The sequence below is a fragment of the Pristis pectinata genome, chromosome 2 (assembly GCF_009764475.1).
Source record: "Pristis pectinata isolate sPriPec2 chromosome 2, sPriPec2.1.pri, whole genome shotgun sequence".
Lineage (NCBI taxonomy): Eukaryota > Metazoa > Chordata > Chondrichthyes > Rhinopristiformes > Pristidae > Pristis > Pristis pectinata.
The window spans coordinates 25,217,592-25,242,968 of record NC_067406.1 but is presented as its reverse complement, the minus strand read 5'-3'; the positions used below and the strand labels follow the sequence as shown (position 1 = coordinate 25,242,968).

The following is a 25,377-nucleotide window of genomic DNA, read 5'->3' as shown; positions in this document are numbered from 1 at the left end:
ACCGTAACGTCACTCCTGACCTCCCATCAGACTCAACACCTTACCCAGGCCCGCGTAAACCCATACGAGGTAGTGCTCCTGAATAACCCACTCCTCGCTTATGTAAAGAACCTCCTCTAAGCCAGCCATCCTCCTCCCTAACAAATTGGCCATCATTAAATGCTCGGCTCACCTCTCAGACGCCTCCCTAGTAACACAAGGCAATAACAGGGCAGATGCAGAGGCTAAATTGGCAGCACATCAGGGGTCTAAAATCGTTTCGACTGCTGAAAAACAGGCAGTTGCTTGCAAGACAACAATAACAATGCAGGGCACCCTAGACATGGTCACTGTGCAGCACATACAGGGGGATACCCCTGACTCAGAAAAATAAGTGTGGAAGGTGCACAGGTGTACGCACTCTGCGCCACATGGCCTCTGGACTACTCCAGTCGGTCAAGTATGTATACCTGATTCCTTGTAACCGATGCTTATTGACTACCTACATTCTGCCACTCACTTTGGCAAGGAGGGAATGAGTAACATTTTACTACGTACCTGGTGGCACCCCAGATTGGAGGAAGCAGCACAAGGCAAAATACGATCGTGTTTAATATACCAACAAACCAATGCTGGGAAAAAGGGTGAGGTGCAACCCAGGCAAAAACCCCCTTGCCAGGTGGTCCTTTCGAATGTATACAACTTGATTTTATTGAATTACCATGTGTACATTGTTATAAGTACTGTCTTATTATTGTTGATGTATTTAGTAGGTGGAATGAAGCTTTTCCAACCACCAACAATAAAGCCTCAACAGTGGTGAAGTTATTGCTTACAGAGATCATACCAAGGTTTGGGGTACCCCGACAGATAAGTTCAGACAATGGTTCCCACTTCATAAGGAAAATAAATAAGGAGTTATGCGAGGCACTGCATATCCAACAGCAGTTCCACTGCACCTACCACCCTCAGGCAGTGGGTATAGTAGAACGAGCTAACAGCACCCTGAAGAATAAATTAACTAAATTAGTATCAGACACAGGTCTAAATTGGCTGAAGGTTCTCCCCTTAGCATTATACCACATGGGAATTACCCCCCACTCAGCCACTGGGGTGTCAGCTGCCGAAATTGTCTATGGACGTCCGGGAAGAACCCCATGGGATGCTGACACCCAGGCCCCCACTCAGGTTGACCTTAACATCATGGGGAATGCACTGCAAAGGTACTTCAGACAACTTACGTCCTCTTTAAAGTTTCTTCATTCACAGGTGGAGAGTGCCTTTAAACCACTGGAAGGACAGAATGCGGAGTTGCCTGGCCTGGAAATTGGAGATTCGGTACTGATATGAGATTGGGAGTGCCCTAAACTAGGACCTCGGTGGAAGGACCCCTTCCAGATGCTACTCCAAGCTCCTACAGCTGTGAAAGTACAGGGCCAGGAATGCTGGATTTATCTGAGCGACTGTAAACGATGGCCACCGGAAGGAAAATGATGTTTCTAGTTCTGGACTCCTTACCATTACCAGTACTCTTGCGTGGGCATTAGAGGATAATTTGTTTTACAAAGCACATATACAACTACACCGGAATCGCACCATTTGCTACCCCTTGGCAGAATCAGTGGAAGGTCTTTTTGTAGCCACACCAAGCTGGAGCCCCAGGGCCCTCTTTAAGTATGAACACTCAAAAACAAAGTGTATTGGGCAGACGGGAACTTACGGGAGGGTGTTGCCGGGTAAATGCTTGGTAAAGGATGGGGTTGTGGGATAGCGATCAAATAGCACCCGATATCATGTGCCACCACCACTTGTACAGAGGGGATATGTGGATTTAGGGGGGGATGGTTTAGGTGTGACTGTGCCACCACTAGGTGTGTTAAATTACTTGCAGGGGAGCGATGGGTTTGTGGAGAAGGGAACGGAACCCATGTAAAATTGTCTAATGTCTCTTTAGAATGGCTAACCAGGGAGAATTACTTGAGAGAGCATAGGAGAAATGTTGTTCGAATCTCTTGGTATTCTCAGATGCCCAGTCCACAGCAATTGGGTAACGTAACCTGTTACTGGGCCAAGGAAGGGTATGTGTTCCTCTTTAATGGTACTTACACTACCGCAACTCCCACTCTGCCAGCCTGGTTTGCAATAGGGACGATCGGGCCGGTCACGGTCCCCTGCCCCCAGAAGGCTCATGTCTGACGAAGACGTGTGGTGCGGTCAGTTAGTGACGAGTTCTGTGAGGACTGGAGGGATCCTATTACGTTGGGATCTCCCTTATCATCGTTAGGCTATGGGTTTCTGAGTACTCTCTCTCTGGGGGGTTCGGCAGGAACTATAGCCACAAAAAAGACCGGAACTACCTTATTTGTGGACTGGTCATGCTGGGAAACAGTACCATAAAGGGCCTGGAGGCAGTGAACCAGGAACTGGCAGAGCCTCAACTTTATGCCCAGCAGACCTGGTATGCTGTGGACTACCAGTTGGCTCAGCAAGGAGGAGTATGTGCCATAGTAGGGGACAAATGTGTCACCAATGTGAGAGATGAGTCCTACAACATTTCCTATGCCATTCAGGACATTCAGAAGCAAGTAGATAGCTTTAGGCAGGGACCTACAGGAGGGGCGGGTTGGTTGGGGTGGCTACTAGGAGGATCATGGGCATCATACCTGCTGCATGGAGCAGTGGGGTTAATCGTTATTATTATAGTATGCTCTGTGGTGCTGGCCTGTTTAAATACTTTTTGCAAGGTACTTATTAATAAACTCTCAGCCCTGTTCTCGGCACCTCTCTAGATTATCATGAAATGATAACAGGAGGGAATGAGGAAGTAAAGGGTTAAGAAACTGTGACTGACTGTATATATACATATAGCTGATGGGAAAATAACTTGCAAGCAAGAGTAGGCAAGCTACTGACTCAAGCTAGGTGATAATTGCTGTGTCCGGGACCTTGGTGGCAGGCCAATATACTAGACGATAAAGGTGGTGGGTGTAATAAACAGACTGGAGGAAGCTTGTTTTAAACAACGAGGGTGATACCTGTCTTTGAATCTCTTGATTATAACTCAATTATGTTGGACAATAGGTGTGATGTCTGTCTCTGGTTCTCTGAGGCCTGACCGAAACTTGTGGAGCCAAATTCATTAAGTGTGCGTGACAATATCTGTATAAATTACTGTCTGCTGCTTTGGACTGCACAGACCTGCGATAAAGACTCTACATGAGAGCTTGAATAGAATTCTCCCGCATTATACTGTTAATAAATGCACTTTATCGAATCAACCTTGTGGCACTGTGTTACTTTGCAGTGGACAGAAGTGGGAACTCAAGATGGGGACAACACCACCATCTCTGCTACCTAGACCAACTTGCTTCTCTCCTTCTCTGTTCTAGTGACCATAATTCTATTAGGTTGATGGAAAAGGATAGGACAGGTCCACAGGTTAGGGTCTTAAACTGGAACAGGGCTAATTTTGGGGAGTTGGGCGGGATCTAGTCAAGGTCGATTGGGTGAGCCTGTTTGAAGGGAAAGGAATGAACAGCAAGTGGGAGGCTTTTAAGAGTTGATATCAAGAGTCCAGGAGGAGTATGTTCCTGTTAGGGTGAAGGGTAAACCTGGCAAGTTTAGGGAACCTTGGCTGATATTGAGGCTCTGGTCAAGGAATAGAAGGAAGCATGGTCATGCTGAGAATGTGCAAACTACACACAGACAACAGGTTAGAATGGGATTCAAGTTCTTGGAGCCGTGAAGCAGCTATATTAACCACTGTGCCACCACAACATTCATGAAAGCAAAAATCCTGCAGAAGCTGGAAATCTGATATAAAAGCAAAAATACTGGAAATCTCGGCAGGTCAGGCAGCACCTTTGGAGAGAGAAACAATGTTTCAGATGGAAGGTGACTCACCTAAGCAGTAACTCTGCTTTTCTCTTGCAGATTCTTAGATACTGTCTGATCCACTGAGTATTCTAGCATTTTGTTTTGTTAAAATACTATATTAGATGAGCAACTTAAAGTCTATTAGAGACCCTAGGAAAAAAAAGGAAAAAATGTGGGTTCTGCACTTTGAGAAGTATGTATACATGTTTATACATTTGTAATGATGGATACAAGGTTTATGGTAGGTTCTCCAAGGCTTGCCACCTCTCTGCTAACCGCTCCTTTTAAGACACTGATTTTGATTTTTAAATCACTCCTCATAACATCACCATGTCTGGTGCAGCATCTATTTTTGTTCAAATGCATCTGTCTGAAATGCCAACGGACAGTTTTCAATGTTTAAGGTATTATGTAAATTCAGGTTATCATCTTGCCACAGCTGAGAAGGAATTGGAAATGGAATTGGAATTGGTTTATTATTGTTCTATGTTCTATGTCTCTATATTCTATGTCACTTGTACCAAGGTACAGTGAAAAACTTGTCTTGCATACCTTTCATACAGATCAATTAATTACACAGTGCATTGAGATAGTACAAGGTAAACAATACAGAATGCAGAATAAAGTGCAACAGTTACAAAGAAAGTGCTGTGCAGGTAGACAATAAGGTGCAAGGTCATAATGAGGTAGATTGTGAGGTCAAGAGTCCATCTTATCATGCTAGGGAACCATTCAATAGTCTTATAACAGCGGGATAGAAGCTGTCCTTGAGCCTGGTGGTACATGCTTTGGGAGAAGAGAGAATGTCCCAGGTGGGTGGGGTCCTTGATTATGCTGGCTGCTTTACCGAGACAGTGAGAAGTTTAGACAAGAGTCCATGGAGGGGAGGCTGGTTTCTGTGATGTGCTGAGCTGTGTTTCCCAACTCTGCAGTTTCTTGCGGTCATGGGCAGAGCAGTTGCCATACCAAGATAGGATACTTTCTATGATGCATCGATAAAAATTGGTGAGTGTCAAAGAATGCCAAATTTCTTTAGCCCCGAGGAAGTAGAGGCGCTGGTGAGCTTTCTTAGCCGTGGCATCTATGTGGTTGGACCAGGACATGCTATTGGTGATGTTCACTCCTAGGAACTTGAAGCTCTCAACCCTCTCAGGAGCATGTGCACCGCCCCCCTTCCTGAAGTCAATGACCAGCTCTTTTGTTTTGCTGACATTGAGGGAAAGGCTGTTGTCATGACACCATGTTACTAAGCTCTCAGCGTGATCTGCGATATGTCCCACTACAGCGGTATCATCCACAAAGTTGTAGATGTAGAGCAGAGACACACGAGATTCTGCAGATGCAGGAATCTTGAGGAACACACATAAAAAGTGCTGGAGGAACTCAGCAGATCAGGCAGCAGTCCTGTCCTGATGAAGGGTCTCAACCTGAAACGTTGACTGTTTATTTCTCTCCATTGATGCTGCCTGACCTGCTGAGTTCCTCCAGATGTAGAGCAGAATCTGGCCATGCAGTCATGAGTGCATAGGGAATAGAGTCGGGGGCTGAGGACACAGCCTTGTGGGGCACCAGTGTTGAGAATAATCGTGCCGGAGGTGTTGATGCCTATCCTTACCGATTGCGGTCTGTTGGAAGGAGATAAACAAGAGAATACACACCAGGGGAACAAGATGTTTTGTAACTTTTCTTTTGCAAAAGCTTTTCATTTCATAGGGACTACAGCAAAATGCGGTGGGAAATGCAACCAGGACAAATGTCTTATTTGTTGTTGCTGATTGAGTGTGAAAAGCATGAGAATTTGTAATGGGGTCAATGAAAAATAAGTGCTTGTATTTTTAGTAATTCTCATTGCCATTCATATGTGACAAATAGCTGTAGTAAAGTTTTTACCCATTTGTTTGTATCAAATAAAAAAAATAACACATGGCATAATGTTTACTTGGCAAAAATGACTTGGCTTTCTCCTTCTGTTCTGCAAAACAAACATAACATTTCTATTTCATGAACTTCAAAAGTACAATACTGTGTCATAAATAGATTCAAAGAATCAATTTTTTCTTTAGCAACAAACAGTCGATTGGAGGAACTCAGCGGGAATTGTGAACACTTCGGGTTGAAACCCTACTCATGTTCCTATTTCTTATGTTCATGTTAAGCCACTCTCAAAAGCTTCAGCTGCATAATGTAAAACATTGGCATATAAGTGTGGAGAGATTTTTGATTCAATTTTCAGATACAGACGGAAAAATCTGCATGTTGCATGACATATTATGGAGATTGGAGACAAAAACATAGCTGGTGTTTTCTTCCCTCAACTGCTGATAATTTTGTGAAAAAAAAGAGAAACATTTTGTGGTGGACCTTGAAAAATAGCTTCAAACCTACTAGAGAAAGAAGCTAATCGGGATCTGTTGGGTTGATGTATATGAAAGGAAATGGATCTGCCTGAAGTACAGAAGCAAATGTGAAAAATAAGAAGAGGCATGTAAAATCATTTATAATAAAAGGAGAAAATGCAGCAAAACATTCAGGAGGTTAACAATGAACACTGAGCTCAAAAATATCAGAGCTCCAGTTTTACACACCAACTCTTCTGATAATAATTGTTCTCATTTACACAATGCCTTTTGCTTCTTTAATTGTGTCACTACCATCTTCTTTTCTCTTGTATCATCAGCCTTTTTCACATTTAATCTCGAGTACTGCAGATTCTCCCTTTTGTTCTGTTCCCATCTCACTGCCACTATGATTGCTTAAAACCTGTTTCATCTTCCACATTATCCAGTTCTGATGAAAAGCATTTAACTCAAAACATTAACTGTTTCTCTCTGCACTTATGCTACTTGTTCTGCTTTTACTTCTGATTTCCAGTATCCGAAATATTCATAAAGAGAACTACCTTGCCTGTGAGCCTAAGGCACCAATAAGTTATTAGAACATATAACACAGAACATAGAACAGTACAGCACAGTACAGGCCTTTTGGCCCACAATGTTGTGCTGACCTATATAAACTTACTCCACTATCAATCTAACTCTTCCCTCCTACACAGCCCTTAACCCTCCATTTTTCTTACATCCACGTGCCTAAGAGACTTTTAAATGTCCTATTATATCAACTTCTACCACCACCCCCAGCAGTGCATTCCAGGCACCCACCACTCTCTGTGAAAAAACCTACTTTTGATATCTCCCCTAAACTTTCCTCTACTTACCTTAAGTGGCTGTCCTCTGGTATTGGCCATTGCCGCCCTGGGAAAAAGGTGCTGACTGTCCACTCTCTCTGTGCCTCTCATAATTTTATACACCTCTATCAAATCGCCTCTCATCCTGCATCACTCCAAAGAGAAAAGCCCCAGCTTGCTCAACCTTTCCTCAGAAGACTTGTTCTCTCATCCAGGCAGCATCCTGGTAAATCTCCTCTGCACCCTCTCTGAAGCTTCCACATCCTTCCTATAATGAGGCAACCAGAACTGAACACAATACTCCAAGTGTGGTCTAACCAGAGTTCTATAGAGCTGCAACATTACCTCACGGCTCTTGAACTCAATCCCCCTGACTAATGAAGGCCAGCACAGCATACGCCTTCTTAACCACCCTATCAACTTGCGCAGCAACTTTGAGGGAATCTATGGATTGGACCCCAAAATTCCTCTGTTCCTCCACGCTGCTAAGAATCTTCCCATTAACCTTGTACTCCGCCTTCAAGTTCAATCTTCCAAAGTGTATCAATACACCTCTTGTTGTCATGTCTGTGGATCCCTGAACACTACCTTGTTATTCCTCTTATTTATTTATTTTTTGGAATTTATAGTAATTTTTATGTGTTTATGTCTAGCACTGTACTGCTACCACAAAACAACAAATTTCATGACATACGTCAGTGATAATAAACCTGATTCTGATTCATTTATAAAAATCACAAAGAGCAGGGATCCCAGAACAGATCCCTGCGGAACACCACTGGTTACTGACCTCCAGGCAGAATATGCTCCACCTACTACCACCCTCTGCCTTCTGAGGGCAAGTTAATTCTGAATCCATACAGCCAAGTTTCCATGGATCTCATGCCTCATGACTTTCTGGATGAGCCTACCAGGGGAACCTTGTCAAACACTTCACTAAAATCCATATACACCACATCCACTGCTCTACCTTCATCAATTTGTTTTGTCACCTCCTCGAAAAACTCAGTTAGGCTTGTGAAGCCTGATCTGCTTCTCACAAAGCCATGATGACTATCCCTAATAAGACTATGCTTCTCTAAGTGCCTGTTAATCCTGTCCCTAAGAATCCTCTCCAATAGTTTGCCCATCACTGATGTAAGACTCACTGGTCTATAATTCCCAGGATTATCCCTATTACTTTTCTTGAACAACATTTGCCATCCTCCAATCCTCTGGTACCACTCTTGTGGCCAGGGAGGATGCAACGATCATCATTAACAGCCCAGCAATCTCTTCCCTCACTTCCTGTAGTAATCTGGGGTAAATCCCATCTGGTCCCAGGGACTTATCTATCCTAATGTTTTTCAGAAGCTCCAACACTACCTCCTTCTTAACCTCGACATGCTCCAGCACATTAGCCTGTTCTACGCTGACCTCACATTCATCAAAGTCCCTCTCCCTGGTGAACACTGAAGCAAAGTATTCACTAATGACCTCCCCTACCTCCTCTGCCTCAAGGCACGTGTTTCCCTCTTTATCCCTGAGTGGTCCTACCCTCACTCTAGTCATCCTCCTGTTCTTTACATATGTGTAGAATGCCTTGGAGTTTTCCTTAATCCTACTTGCCAAGGTCTTATCATGTCCCCTTCTAGCTCTCCTAAATTGTTTCTTAAGCTCCTTATAATTCTCAAGAGCCCTGCCTGATTTTTGCTTCCTAAACCTTAAGTATGCTTTCTTCTTCCGCTTGACTAAATGTTCCACCTCTCTTGTCAACCAATGGCTCCTTCACCCTACCATCCTTTCCCTGTCCCTTATTATATTGTATTTCATTGTCCTACAGTTGTGGGCATTGATAACTTCCATAACTGATTGCTGATCTGTAAAGTGTTTGCAATCACCCAGAACTTGAGGCATGCTGAATTAGCCAGGGTTATAGAAACAAATTGGGAACATATTTCATGAACGACAGGACTATTGTATCTGTAGGCTTCTATAGAAACTTGAGGTAGCAGGAAACTATATTCACTTTCAAACGTGTTTTTATCTGCAATAATATCTCATTAATTTAACTTTGTCAAACAGTAACTGCAAGTTTCAACAATGGTGAAAAGCGAGTGTGCTTTTTATATAGTTAGAAAGACCAAATGATGGCAATCACAAGTGACATGAAGTAAGCCATTACCAGAACATTTCACTGCAGTTGTGATTATGGTCATGCAGGGATACTGTGGGTGGAATGTCATGAAGTATGGCGCCACCATCTGGCAAGCTAATTATAATACTGGGAAACAGATGTATAGAAATTAAAACCAGCCTTTCCCATCATAATTGAAAGAAAATTACAACAAACTGATTTAAGAGTGCATAGGCTTCCAGTAATGAACATTTATTGCAAATTGTACACTTTGATGATGCAGGCTGTTCATGCTTTGATTCCTGGATTCAAGTTGCAGCAATACCGCATCTCAATATTATGGAGGCAGTTTTCTGTACTTTAGAAGATGTCCCTCTTACATCTTGGACTAATCTCTAAATCAATAATGTATATTACAAACAGAAAAGGTCCCATCACTGATCCCTGTGGTAAAGTACTGGTTTCAGGCCTCCAGTCAAAAAAGTACCTTAGGCAGCACAGCGGTACAGGTAATAGAGCTGCAGCCTCACATAGCACAGAAACAAGCTCTTTGGCCCACTGAGTCAGCATCCCTCCAGTAATTCAGGTTCAATCCTGACCTCTGGTGCTGTCTGGAGTTTACAGGTTCTCCCTGTGATTGCATGAATTTCCTCTATGTACTTTGGTTTCCTCCCGCATTCCAAAATTGTGCAGGGCAATAGGTTAATTGTTCACTTTAAATTGCCATTCGTGTGTACGAGTGCGAGAAAACAGGGAGAGACAGAGGGACGGTGGGCGGGTGGAGGAGAGGAATCGATAGGGATGTGGGGAGAATAAAATGGTTTAGAGTAGGATTAGTATAAAAATGGGTTCTTTATAGTGTATGTGGACTCGGTAGACTGAAGAGGTTGTTTGTGTGCTGTATCTCTCTAGGACTCTAAGTTTAGTAAGATTTACTGTTCTCAAACTCTTTGCTAACTGTAAAGAAACATTCAGAGCAGAGCTATGTACAATAAGTTGCTGACAAAGAACCATAGAACACTACAGCACAGAAAACAGGCCATTTGGCCCTTCTAGTCTGTGCTGAAACTTTATTCCGCTAATCCCATTTACCTGCACCTAGTCCATAACCCTCCAGACCTCTCCCATTCATGTATCTATCCAATTTATTCTTAAAACTTAAGAGTGAGCCCGCATTTACTACATCAGATGGCAGCCCGTTCCATACTTCCACCACTCTTTGAGTGAAGAAGTTCCCCCTAATCCTTTCCCCTTTCACCGTAAAGCCATGTCCTCTCATACTTATCTAGAACCATAGAAAACTACAGCACAGAAAACAGGCCATTCGGCCTTTCTAGTCTGTGCCGAAACATTATTCTGCTAGTCCCATTTACCTGCCCCCAGCCCATACCCCTCCAGACCTCTCTCGTCCATGTATCTATCCAATTTACTCTTAAGAGTGAGCCCCCATTTACCACATCAGATGGCAGCCCATTCCACACGCCCACCACTCTCTAAGTGAAGAAGTTCCCTCTAATGTTCCCCCTAAACCTTTCCCCTTTCACCCTAAAGCCATGTCCTCTCGTACTTATCTCTCCTAATCTAGGTGGAAAGAGCCTACTTGCATTAACTCTGTCTATGCCCCTCATCATTTTGTAAACCTCTATCAAATCTTCCCTAATTCTTTTCCGCTCCAAGGAATAAAGTCCTAACATGCTCAATCTTTCCCTGTAACTCAACTCCTGAAGACCCGGCAACATTCTTGTAAATCTCCTCTGCACTCTTTCAATCTTACTGACATCCTTCCTGTAGTTCGGCGACCAGAACTGCACACAATATTCTAAATTTGGTCTCACCAATGACTTATACAACCTTACCAAAACATTCCAACTCCTATACTCAATACTTTGATTTATAAATGCCAGGATGCCAAAAGCCTTTTTTACAACCCTATCTACCTGTGACTCTACTTTCAGGGAATTATGTATCTGAACTCCCAGATCCCTTTGTTTCTCCGCACTCCTCAGTGCCCTACCATTTACTGTGTATGTCCTCCCTTGATTTGTCCTTCCAAAATGCAACACCTCACACTTGTCTGCATTAAATTCCATCTGCCATTTCCTGGACCATTTTTCCATTTGGTCCAGATCCCTCTGCAAGCTTTGAAAGCCTTCCTCGCTGTCCACTACACCTCCAATCTTAGTGTCATCCGCAAACTTACTAATCCAATTTACCACATTATCTTCTAGACCATTGATATATACAACAAACAACAATTGCCCCAACACAGATCCCTGAGGCACACCACTAGTCACAGGCCTCCAATCTGAGAAACAACCATCCACAACCACTCTGTCTTCTCCCACTCATCCAATTTCAAATCCAGCTTACAACCTTTCCATGGATACCCATTGACTGAACCTTCTGAACTAATCTCCCATGTGGGACCTTGTCAAAGGCCTTACTAAAGTCCATGTAGGCAACATCCACAGCCTTTCCTTCATCCAATTTCTTGGTAACCTCCTCAAAAAACTCTACAAGATTCGTTAAACACGATCTACCACGCACAAAGCCATGCTGACTATCCTTAATCAGCCCTTGGTTGTCCAAATACTTGTATATCAGATCTCGCAGAACACCTTCCAATAACTTACCTACTACTGATGTCAGGTTCACTGGCCTGTAATTACATGGTTTACTTTTAGAGCCTTCTTTAAACAATGGAACAACATGAGCTACCCTCCAGTCCTCCGGCACTGCACCCATGGCCAAGGACATTTTAAATATATCTGCCAGGGCGCCTGCAATTTCTACACTAGTGTCTCTCAAGGTCCGAGGAAATATCATGTCAGGCCTGGGGGATTTAGCCACCTTTATTCGCTGTAAGGCAGTAAGCACCTCCTCCTCTTTAACCTCTATATGTTCCATGACACTACTGCTTGTTTCCCTTCCTTCCATGTCCACTATGCCAGTTCCCTGACTAAATACTGACTAAATACTGATGCAAAAAAACTGTTTAACTCATCTCCTGAGGCTTCACACAAAGACGACCACTCTGATCTTCTAGGGGACCAATTTTGTCCCTTACTATCCTTTTACTCTTAATATACTTGTAGAAACCCTTCCGGTTTACCTTCACATTATCTGCCAAAGCAACCTCATGTCTCCTTTTTGCCTTCCTGATTTCCTTCTTCAGTATTTTCTTACTTTTTCTATACTCTTCAAGTACCTCATTTGTTCCTAGTTGCCTATACCTGCTATACACCTCTCTCTTTTTCTTAAACAGGTTGCCAATATTCCTTGAAAACCAAGGTTCCCTATGCCTGTTAACTTTGCCTTTAATCCTGGCAGGGACATGCAAACTCTGCACTCTCAAAATTTCGCCGTTGAAGGCCTTCCACTTACTGAACACATCTTTGCCAGAAAACAACTTATCCCAATCCACTCTTCCTAGATCCTTTCTCATTTCCACAAAATTGGCCTCTCCAATTTAGAACCTCAACTTGAGGACCAGACTTGGTCCTCGATAATAATCCATAATTAACTTGAAACTAATGACATTATGGTCACTGGACCCAAAATAATCACCTACACATACTTCTGACACCTGACCTGTCTGGTTCCCTCATAGGAGATCAAGTATTGCATTCTCTCTCATTGGTACCTCTATGTATTGATTTAGAAAACTTTCCTGAACACATTTGGCAAATTCCAAGCCATCCAGCCTTTTCACAGTGTGGGAGTCCCAGTCAATATGTGGAAAGTTAAAATCCCCTACTATTACAACTTTCTGTTTCTTACATTGGTCCGCTATCTCACTACAGATTTGTTCCTCCAATTCCCTCTGACTATTGGGCGGTCTATAATACAACCTTATTAGTGTGGCCACACCTTTCCTGTTCCTCAGCTCCACTCATATGGCCTCTGTAGACAAGCCCTCCGGGCTGTCCTGTCTATGCACAGCTGTGATATTTTCCCTGACTAGTAATGCTACTCCTCCCCCTTTCATCCCTCCCCCTCTATCACGTCTGAAACAACGAAATCCCGGAACATTAAGCTGCCAGTCCTGCCCCTCCTGCAACCAAGTCTCACTAATAGCAATAATGTCATAATCCCACGTGCCAATCCACACCCAAAGCTCATCTGCCTTACCTACAATACTTCTTGCATTGAAATAGATGCACCTGAGAACATTTCTATCACATACAAATGTTTGATTTCTGTCTATACCTGCAGTCCTCGCATGACCTTTCTCCTCCACCTCACTATCTGCTCTAACACTCTGGATCCCCCCCCCTGCAAATCTAGTTTAAACTCCCCCGGAGCAGCACTAGCAAACCTACGCGCAAGTATGTTAGTCTCCCTCCAGTTCAGGTGCAAACTGTCCCGGTGGAACAGGTCTCACCTTCCCTGGAACAAAGCCCAATTGTCTAGAAACATGAAGCCCTCCCTCCTGCACCAATTCCTTAGCCACGTATTTAGTTGCATGATCCTCCTATTTCTAGCCTCACTAGCTCATGGCACGGGTAGCAATTCTGAGATTGCAACCTTGGAGGTCCTGTCCTTCAACTTTGCACCTAATTCTCTAAACTCTCTTTGCAGGACCTCCGCCTCCTTCCTATCCACGTCATTGGTCCCTACATGGCTGCTCACCCTCCCTCCCGAGAATATCGGGAACTCGATCCGAGATATCCCTGGCACCAGGGAGGCAACAGACCATCCGGGATTCTTGATCTCTCCCACAGAACCTCCTATCTGTCCCCCTAACTATCGAATCCCCTATCACTACTGCTCTCTTCTTTTCCCTCCTTCCTTTCTGAGCCGAGGGACCCGTCTTGGTGCTAGAGACGTGACCGCTGCAACTTGTCCCTGGTAGGTCGTCCCCACCAGCAGTATCCAAAACGGTATACTTATTGTTGACGGGAACGGCCACAGGGGTGCTCTGCTCTTTCTGTCTATACCCCTTCCCTTTCCTGACAGTCACCCAGCTACCTGCCTCTTGACTTTTAGGGCTGACTATCTCCCTGAAACTCCTATTTCTGCCTCTGCCTCACGAATGATCCAGAGTTCATCCAGCTCCAGCTCCAGTTCCCTAACTTGGTTTGTCAGGAGCTGCAGCTGGATGCACCTTTTACAGGTGTAGTCATCAGGGACAAGTGTGCTGTCCCTGACTTCCCACATACTGCATACAAAGCACATGACTTCCCGAACTGCTGCCTTCATTACCTACTCTTAAGTTAATTAAATTAAAGGAACTGTTTAACCCTTCAGTTGCCCTCTAACTATGGGTCTATGGTTCACTTGGACAGTGACCTTCAATGTTTCGGGTCAAGACCGGACTAAAAGAGTAGAGGGGAGATAGAATATGAAGAGGTGAGGGGGATGGTTGAGGCAAGAGCTGGCAACGATAGATGGATCCAGTGGGCAGATATTGATTGCCAGGTGGAGTCAGGTGGGGGAGGGGAGGATGGAGATAGCGATTGATTATAGGAGGTGATAGGTGGAGCCAGCAAAGGGCTGCAGATTATGGAATCTGATAAGAAAGGAAGATGAAGAGGAAGGTATGGCAGGCACATAGGACAATGGAGGGGAGGGAACCCAGTGGGAGAAGTGTGTGGGTGATGGGTAGATGGAGTAGGTAGGGGAGGGGAAAGGAACTGGGAGATGGGGGGAATTTGGTAAAAAGGATGTATGTGAGAGGGCCTGGGTAGATCAGAAGGAGATAGAAGGGGACAGAGGGGGAGCATGTTACCTGAACTTGGAGAATTCAATGTTCATGCCGACAAGATGTAGACTACCCAGACGGAATATGAGATGTGTTCTTCTGGTTTGTATTTGGCCTCACCCTGGCTGTGGAAGACGCTGAGAAAAGACAGGTCAGTGTGAGAATGGGAAAGGATGGGGGAATTTATAAATGAGAACAAAGAAATAGCAGAACAATTAAACACATATTTTGGTTATGTCTTCACTAAGGAGACCTCCCACTTATCTTAGGGAACCAAGGATCTAGAAAGAGAGATGATCCAAAGGAAATCAATATTAGTAAAGAAATAGGGCTAAGGAAATTAATGGTGTTAAAGGGTGACAAATCCCCTAGGCCTGATAATCTATATCCTAGAGTACTAAAAGAAGTGGCCCTGGAAATTGTGTATACATTGCTGGTCGTCTTTCAAAACTCTTTAGACTCTAGAGAAGTTCTGACAGATTCAAGGGTGGTAAATGTGATGACTATCTAAAAATGGAGGAAGAGGTAAAACAGAGAATTACAGTCCAGTCAGTGGGGAAAATGCTAGAATCTATTATAAAAGATGCAATAACAGGATAACCAATGGATGTGATGCATTCGGACTTTCAGAAGGCTTTTGATACAGTTCTATCGAAAAGGTTAGTGTGCAAAGTTAAAGCATATGAGATACAGGGGTCTATAAACTGGCATGGCTTGAGAATTTTTGGACACACAAGAAACAGAGAGTGGAAATAAATGGATCTCTTTCCAGGTGGCAGGGGGTGACAAGTAGGGTGCCCCAGGGTTCAGTTCTTGGGTCCCATATATTCATAATATCTCAATGACTTGGATGAGGGAACTAATTGCAACATCTCCAAGTTTGCAGCTGACACAAAGCTGGAATGGGATGCGAGCTATGAGGAGAATGCAAAGAGACTCTGATGTGATTTAGGCAAATTAGGTGCAGATGCAGTTCAACATAGATAAATGTGAAGTTATCCATGGGACTGGACCAGACAGACAGGGAGGATGTTACAAAAGACTGGAGAATCCAGAACCGGGGATCACATACCATTTAGAGCAGATTTCAGCAGAACTTATTTCATCCTGCTCTGTTACTTTTATAGGACTATAGAGTTAAACACAATTTATCTTTAACAAATCAATACAAGCATCATGGGTGAACAAGATCTGGTTTGCATTAGCAGGTGGGCAGCAAAGTTCTGGATGTCTTCAAGTTTATAGAGGAAAGCTAGCCTGGAGTATCCTGTTATCTTTAGACTTTGAGCGGTGTTGGGCAGTGTTACGGAGGTTAGTGAGGCCATGATAATGAATCAAGGAAAAATAAAAGTTCTGAACAATCTGGTTGTTTTGGACAGTTGCCAGGAAGAGGTATAGAGCTGGTGGCTAAGGAATGGAGTTTGTTGTGGGAATATCAAATATTGAATCTCAGGACAAGTACTTTAACAAAATGAAGATGCTGGAGAGATATCAAAGAGATAGTGTTGACTTACTGTTTTAAGCAATGCAGCCAAAGGGAAATGTGTATATTACAAGCAGGAGAAAGCCAAAGATAGATCCTTGAGGCAACAGATGAAGGAAGGCAGGCACCAGGAATTGGTGTTAGTTCTTTTTTGGCTGAGACTGGATAGATAAAAATGGATGCAGGCAAATGTGGGCTGGATGACAGTGGAGAGGTGTTGGAAACTGGTGCGGTCAACCATCTCAAATGCAGCAGAATTTATAGTGGCCAGGAGTGTGTTGGAATAAAAGGAGGGACAGATTGCATCTGTCACAATCACATAGGATGTCATTAGCACTTTAAGAGGTGTTTAAGTATTATGACAGTGACAGAAACCTGATTGGAAAGATTTAAACAATGGAAGCAAATTTGGGAGGTTGCACTACATTCAAAGACTTTGGGAAGGAACATGAGATTGAAGATGAGGCAATAATGTACAAGAATGGAAATGTTAAGATTCTTTTGAGGACAATGGTTATGCAGATTTAAAGGAGAAGCAGATATTTGGAGAGAGAGAACTATTAACAATATATATGGGGACTGGAAAAAATGTATGGTCAGCAGTTAGATGGGAATAAAGGGAGAAGATGACATTTTAAAATCAGTAATATTGAGTTTTTCTATGCATGATTAACATACCAGAGAATTACAGTGGCATGGTGGTTAAGTTACTGGACTAGGAATCCAAAGGCCTATACTAATGAACCACAAACATGATATGGCAGCTGGGGAATTTAAATAAATCAAGAATATTAAAAAAGAACTAGTTAAAAAATCTAAAACTAGTAGACTTTTTATAATGTCCTATCTCGTTCACAAATCTGCCATTCTTACTCAGTCTGATCTTAATATTACTCTAAATCCAAGAGAATGTGCTGGACATTTAAATGTCCTACACAATTCATTCAGTTGAAGGGCATTAGGAATTGACAATAAATGAGATGTCTATATCCTATGGGAAAGTAATCAAAAAGTCACCAGCTTGCTGCTATTGAGGCATTGTGGACTGTCTCAATTAATGAGTAGTCTTCAAAGAAGAGTCCTGGAAGTGTACATCCTACAGTTATCACAGTGACAGTGAAGCTTACCGATGTTTATGTAACTGTCACGTTTGCTAGATCTTTTCCTGTTGTAAAGTGGCAGCTGCTGTCCAATAATTCCAGATCAGTAGAGCAAATCTTAATAAAACTTCTAACAATCTGTTATTTTATGATAACAGTAACAAACATTTCCCTTCATTTAAATGAATGCTATAACCTGCATTACTCGACCCTTGGGCCAAAGCATCAATATTTATTGGGCAATGAGGCATGGCATATGAGTTCACGTAGCTAATGGTAGCATATAACATTCTTTTGTGAGAAATGTCAAGGACAAATGGGCAAAATAATGTCATATTTTCAATACAAGTTGAGCTTAGGGAGCCTGATGATGCACAATTTTAAAACTCTAAAAAGAATAGATTCATAAGAATGCACAATATAACTGTAATCCATGACCTTCACATGTGATCTCGAGATATCTCCAGCAGGGCACTCCTTAGTTACTTCCCCATCTCCTTTATCATATATATCCAGTTGTCAGCATTTGACCTCTCCATCAACTTAGACCCCTGACAAAAACTATTCACAAATTCATAATGTAATTAGGCATTAAAAAAACATCTGAATCTCTGCTGTCTGGTTTCCCTTTCAGATCAGTTTTTAAAAACATTGACAATTTTACATGCCTCTAAAATAATCTCTATCAAGCATCAGTTACTACAGAGAAAAAAATATGCTGTTGCCTCTTAAAATAACAAATGCCTTCTTGGTTCTCGGCTGCATTGTGTTTAATTTTTGAATATCCCTTGTTTTCTGATGATTAACATTGGAAATTAATAAAAGTAGTTTCATCCCAATGATTAACAGCATGCTGCTTTCCTTTTACAACATTCATGAAAAGACAAAATATGACAAAAAGTGAAGTACTCTGGGCACATTTTCATAGGATGAATCAGATGTCACATTTCTTGAACGATGAGAAACTGAATAGAGTGTAGGAGCAAATAACCTCAGTAAATAGCAGCTTATTTTGGTGAAATCATGAAGAATGTAAAAAAATGTTGGAGTTCATATATTTGAGAAGGAAGTTCAAAAGGAAGGAGGTAATGACAAATTTATGTGGAATATTTGAATTGCTATGTGCAGAAAGATATTCTTGTTCAATATCCTTCAAAAAAGGTATCAAAAAACTGGAAAAGTATACAGGAAAAATTGGCAAAGATATCACTAGAGACTGTGATTAAATTCAGTTTCTTTTCTTTTGGGAAATGTGATAGAACTTTTCAAAATATTGATTAGGACTCGATATAGTAAATGTGGAGAAATTGAACAATGGTTTCTAAATGTAGGATAATTGAAAATATAATTTAAAAATGTTACTACATGCAACATATTGAGGAATTCCCTGCCAATATGCATGGTGCAAACAGACAGCATTGCTGTATTTAATGGGAGGCACCATGTTTACATGAAGAAAAGATGAAATAGAGGATAAGTGGTGGGATAAGGATGGAGGATCATGGGTTATAAAAGTCAGCATGGACTAACTGAACTGAAGGGACTGTTGCTGTGCAAAGGTTTTTCCTAAGTCAAAAAGGTGAATAGATTGCTGCTCTATATTCATTGTATCTTTAGTGACAGGTCTGTTAACTCCCTTAATCTCCGCTTTATCTTAATCTTAAACTGTTTGAATGCTATTCATGTGCATCATAGAAACATAGAAAGTAGGAGAAGGAGTAAGCCATTCAGCCTTTAGGGCCTGCTCCACTATCGAAGATGATCATGGCAGATCATCCACTTTAGTAACCTGTTCCCGCCTTTTCCCAGTGTCCCTCGATTCCTTTAGCACTAAGAAATATATCTACCTCCTTGAATCTATTTAATAAGTGATTGATGTGAACTTGCAAAAGGCACTGATTATGTGTCATAAAACTGGCTTGTCTTCAAAACTGAAGGTCATGTAATAAAAGGAGCTGCAGCAGCATGGAAGATAATTGGCTAAGTAACAAGAAATCAGGAGTAATAGTCTCTCTCACAGAGCCATTAAATTGGAGCACCTGCAGGAAACCCACATGGCCAAGGGAGAACATATAAACTTACATACAGCATCAGAGGTCAGAGTCAAACCTGGGTGGCTGGAGCTGTGAAACTGCTGCACTACCTGCAACACCACTGTGCCACCCTTAACCAAAGCTTCATTTAAAAAATTTTAATTATTTCAAATCCCTCCTTGGAATCACTTCTCCTTTTCTTTCCAATCTTCTCTGAGATATTTGCATTCCTCCAATTTTAATCTTATAATCAAATTATAATCAAATAATTTTAAGACAACATAAAGACCCTTCCCACCCTGGACACCCTCTCCCCTCCCCCTCCCATTGGGTAGAAGATACAAAATCTTGAAAGCACATACCTGAAGGCTCAAGGACAGCTTCTATCCCGCTGTTTAAAGGCTATTGAATGGTCCCCTAGTATGATAAAATGGACTCTTGACCTCACAATCTACCTCGTCATGGGCTTGCATCTTGTTGTCTGCCTGCACTGAACTTTCTCTATAACCGTAACATTATATTCTGCATTCTGTTATTGCTTTTCCCTTGTACTACCTCGATGTACTAATGTGGTGAAATGATCTGTACGGATGGCATACAAAACATTATTTCACTGTACCTCAGTACGTGGAACAATAATAAACTGATTACCATTTAATTACCAAACTCATGATGAACCACAAATTTATTCTGCCATTGCTGGCTATGCCTTCAGTAGCTAAAGTCCAAACCTTTGGAAATAAGAATAAAATGCTGGAAATACTCAGTAGTTGAAGCAGCAGTGGTGGAGAGAGAAACAGAATTAACAAGTCAGGTTGATCACCTTTCATCCAAATTTCATAACTCCCTCTAATTATGCCTTCACCTCTCTATTTCAGTCATCCTCCCTAATACGCTGCTTGGGTCACATGTTGTTCAATGATACTTTTATGAAGTATCTTGGATATTAAATTTTGTCGAATATGCCATAAAATGTAAGTTATTGCCGATGTATTATAATTGTATAACGTGCCCTCAGCCATCACAGACCTCTCGCTTTTTGATCTTTCTCTACTCTCTTGGATTTAGTTGTTATAGAAGCTAAATCTCTGACTGCGCCCAGTTATGATGTATGACCATTGACCAGAAAGTTTAACTGCATATCTTTGTGCAAATTCTGCCTATTTTCCGCTGAGTGTTTTCTGGCATTTTTGTCGCTAATTAGGTTTTGCAGCATGGGGAGCATTTTGCTCCCGATGTTTATGTTTTCCATTACCTTCAGATCATATTCTGAAGGCGACTTCGACACCCAGGTCACGACATCGCAATACCATTCGCCCCATTCATTGGTTCACACTCGGGCAGCTTGTCCGATTGCATTCTTTCGCTTCATTCGTTAATGATGTTGTCTATCAAATAGGCTTGTTGTCCAATGGGATTCACGTCGGCACCAATTCCCACCTTCATTTGGCCCTGATTGGCTGCTCTCCATCTTGCCTGCGCAGGAGCTGAGATGGAGGCGGTGGGTTTGGGACGCACGGTGGGATTGCGGGACCGGCCAACAACTTCACCGACTCGCCGATTGCTTCTTTCCAATTGGCGAAAATCTCCCGCCCCCAAGGGACGGTTGGAGAGGGGCGGGACAGGGTGGACGCGCGCTTCGTCTCAGTAATTGGCTGTCATTGCTGTCCATCAATAACGCCCCCAGACGGCCGCCCACCTCTCTCCTCTGTCTGTGAAGTTAGGCTGTTACGTGAGTGGAAGGACAATATATGTATTTTTTTTCCTTTTTTTGTAAGGTTGGGTGAGGTTTCCCCCCCCTCACCTCTCTTAGCAACCACATCTTTTATAATTGCAGGAGATGGGAGGGGAGGGGAGAGGAGTGGAGGCACACACATTCATCCGGGCTCCTGATTCACTGACACACCATCAGCAGGGATTGTGGACTGATGGAGGGAAGAGAAATTAAAAAAAATCTGAAGGGGAAAATAAATAACAGCAGTTAACACTGACTGGAGAAGACACAACAGGTACTGTCTACATATCTGTGTGTGCTTCTTCTATTGCGAAAATTGTTGCTGTATTTGTTGATAAACTTCTCTTGTCAGGATGGAAGGGTTTTTATTTTTGGTAGGTTAAAGGGAAGCGTGCAGGGAGATTTTCAGTTTTGGATAGATCAGGTATTGTTTTGAGATGGAGTTACTCTTTCCCGGGGATTGAGGAGGCTTGTCAGTAGGACAAGCGTATCTGGAAAAAACCAAGGAAAATGACACTAAGTGGTCTGAGACAGAGGATTGAGGGAGTTTGCCCCGCAATTTGCTTTACATATAAACAGGCGATAAATTATAAATTCACCAGCTAATCTAGAGGAAACGAGTTTGTCAGTGTTAAGTATGTAAGATATGAACCTGTAAGATATCTGATTTCTGGAATAAGCTTGTCAGTGGTTGTATTGGAGAAGATTCGCAGGTATGGGTGTGTCACAGGACTCTCCAATAATGTAAATGCCTAGGTTGTGGAAGCATTCTACACGAAAGATTTGATTCAATAATTTAAATAGTATTTCATTTGTTTTATTATCATTTCCCCTGACTGCTTGCTGGAACGGGGTTCTACAAGCCCTAGAAGTCCCCACTATCTCATGGAGTTGGTAATTAGTTACATGTGACCACTGACAGCCGCCAAAGTGTTTTTCTCTCTGTAACCTGGAGTTACCGTAGTTGTAGTACTGTCAGTACCCCATTTCATCAGCTTGAGAACTGAATTAACTTATCTAGCAGCTTATAGTGCCTAGCCATAAGATGGATAACACGATGATGGCAGTTTGTCGGGGGTTAATTTCAACGATTTGGGGTAGCATTCAGGAATTTTATTAATCAACCGAATGGTTAAGAGTTGGGCAGTTTGGAGAAGTTGATTGAATTTAATAAGGGAGCGGTTATTCTGAAATAGCACTATACATATAAGGGTTGTGAAAGGGGAGAGTTAGGGATTTGTTTATCTTAGTATTTACTGAAGTGGATATATTTATTTTCTTTGATGTTCTGCTAAAGGATTTATCACGTTTGTTGAGTTAACTGGACATGGCAACAATTTGAAAACTGAGGGGTTGGAAAGCAGACTTGTATCAAGGTTCATTCTAGGACAATGTTGTCCAATATAACTGTTGATCATTTGGAGATCCAGATATGCCTAATGTATTTTGGTTAGTAAATGAGAAATAGACACTGTCTTTGAACATGAGCTTGTGATGTATTTTTTTTAACATTTGTTGGTAAAATTGTTTTTAAAAAAATTGATATTTCCTTTTTAGTGGTTGTTCTTTATTCCTTATGGCTATTTGCTAATATATATATAAAATATGGCTGAATACACCATAGTTCACTCCACGGAAACACCAACATCTGAGTATGTAAAAAAGATGGGTCAACTTGAGTAATTATTCTAGGTAGGCAGGAAAAAGTGGTCCCAAGCAGTAGAGGCAGCAGCATGGCAAAGGGCAAATAACATCATCTTCTTTCTGGATATTGAGGAGGGACAGGTGAATTTTGTCTCATTGTCCAAGACAACATTCTCAGCAATCATTATGATGAATCAAAGTACCATTTGAAGCATCACACAGTCTGCTGCAGGAACTCCATTCTGCTGCACACTGATGCAGAGTCTTGACCCAAGATGTCAACAATTTCTTTCCCCCTGCAGATGCTGTTCGACTTGCTGAGTTCCTCCAGCAGATTGTTTGTTGCTCCAGATTTCAGCATTTGCAGTCTCTTGTGTTTATCACTTGAAGCTGCTGGACAAAATCCTAAATCTGCATATATATGTGCTGTGTCTGTTCAATTCATTTATTCAATCTTTGGATATGGACTGAATGATAGTAGATATTTGTGAACTATCAAATGCATTTACCCATATTGCTTCTAAAATTGGCTAAACTGGTGACATTGTATCTGGCTGAAAGAGGGCAGTGAAGGCTTTTTAATTGCAGAAGATGCAAATAGGAGGTGAGTGAAAACAGCAGAGAGAAGAAGCAAACTACGCTGGAACTGTGAGATACCAAACAGTACAATTTCTGGAAATCTGACATAAAAGAAAATGCTGGAAATACCCAGCAGGTCAGACAGCATGTGTGGAGAGAGAACAACCAAAATAATGTTACAGATGAAAGGAAGAACTGTGCAATGGGACAAGCAGATTTGAAGGAATCTATTTTGGAATGTGGAATGGAGGAAAAAAAGTATTAGTTATGAAAATATACAGTTTTTGCATAGTTGGAATTAGTTCTACCAGCCAGATCATGCTGGATTGAGGCAACTGCCTGGAATTGCTACCACCCCCCCACTCACACTTACCTGGGCCCACTGCAGAATATCTGTTCCACAGGTCTTTCATACCCTGGAGCCTGGCAGTGTTATCTGCATGGTGACTGGGGCACAGGCATCATGGTGCAGAGACACCATCCCTAAGCACCCTGACAGCTGTCAAAACATTTGGGGGAGTGCTGAGTTTGCCAACTGAGAGCCTTGCAAGCCATTAAAGTAGTTTCTAAATGTCTTTAATATTCAGAAATATTTTTTAAAAACTTTAATATTTTTAATTACTTTTCAATTTTATGCATTTTAAAAATAAAGTTAACTAAAACACATGAAAGCATTTAATTAAAAATATAAGACTAAGACTAAATAATTATAGGTTACTTATCTTCTCCTATACCTTCCTAATTTGCTCTTTACAAACCTTCTTGAATTGGGGTTTCAATTCTGCAATGAGGATGAACTGATGGATTGAGAACCATCGGCCAGAGCCAGCTCCATTGGACCTGCTATGTTAAAGGTTGTTTGGTTTGAGGATGGTGGAAAAGACAATCAGATTATTAGGACTACTACTGTCTTTGTTTTTGTGAATGCCCAAATGCCCAGAACATTGCCTATAGTACTTGTGTACACTTTGGGGAAAATTACTTTGAATTTCAGGTTGGCCAGGCAATGACATGCAGGCAGTGAACATCCACTGGGTGCATTGCAGAATAAGCAATGTCAATCAGCTTGCAGATACATACTCTGCAATTTTGGAGTTCTGTGGTCCAGCCAACTCCCTCTTTTAACCTCAAAGTTGAACTTGCATTCAATAACAGGAAGGAGTCCCCACCAGTGCTATTTAAAGGGGTCATCCAAAACATTTGGGTTAATTACTGGTTTACTTAATTTAGTTGTTGCTGGCAATAACTGGGTTACTTCAGGAAGTTAGCCATGAGCATAAAGGTCAATCATGAATTTGCTGAATGGTGGATAATGGTAAGTACTCCTGCATTTTTTAAATGTTCTTTGTACGAGTGTGTGGTGCTTTTATGATCATTTAAAGGGAGTGGTATAAACAGGGAAGCACTGAAGGACCTTTTGCGGCATGACTGGAGAATGAGTAGAATGGCATCCAAGGGGTGGGGGGAGAGGTAGAAAGGTCTCAGTATTTGTACAGGAACAATTATCTTAATTGAACATCTGCATTGAACAATGTGTTGCATGTCAGCAACCTGATATGGATGACCTCTCTAAAATCTAATACTTACTGCCCTCTCATTTGTAACCTCAGCAGGGTGAGTATTGCATTGCCAGTGGCTGTCGATCTAATCTGTGCAATGGCTTGTTTTACATTTGACTTCTTGCAAACTGAAGATACTTGCAATATTTCACAACTTGCCATCCATTATTATGTACTGGAAATCACTGAAGCACTCTTGAATAGAGACCTGTCTATATTTCATTCTCTCTTCTCAGAAATCAGAGTGCAGCTTCCCTCACAACATAGAATGCTATTGATGCCTTGCACATGCCACTTGTTAACTTTTCTACATATCGAAACCAAAAGCAACTCCAACACCAAATGGTATCTAATCATGAAAAGCAAATAATGCAGTTTAATGGGC

General features: G+C 42.0%; 1 protein-coding gene across 1 annotated transcript in view; it reads left to right on the top strand.

Annotated features, from left to right (window-relative positions):
- The first annotated feature begins 21,223 nt into the window (after nucleotides 1-21,223).
- Nucleotides 21,224-25,377, top strand: part of LOC127585021 (zinc finger and BTB domain-containing protein 7C) — a 155,717-nt gene continuing 151,563 nt past the window's right edge. The window contains exon 1 of the mRNA XM_052042142.1: nucleotides 21,224-21,484. The gene's annotated coding sequence lies outside the window, so the exon portion shown is untranslated. The remainder of the gene's footprint in view (nucleotides 21,485-25,377) is intronic.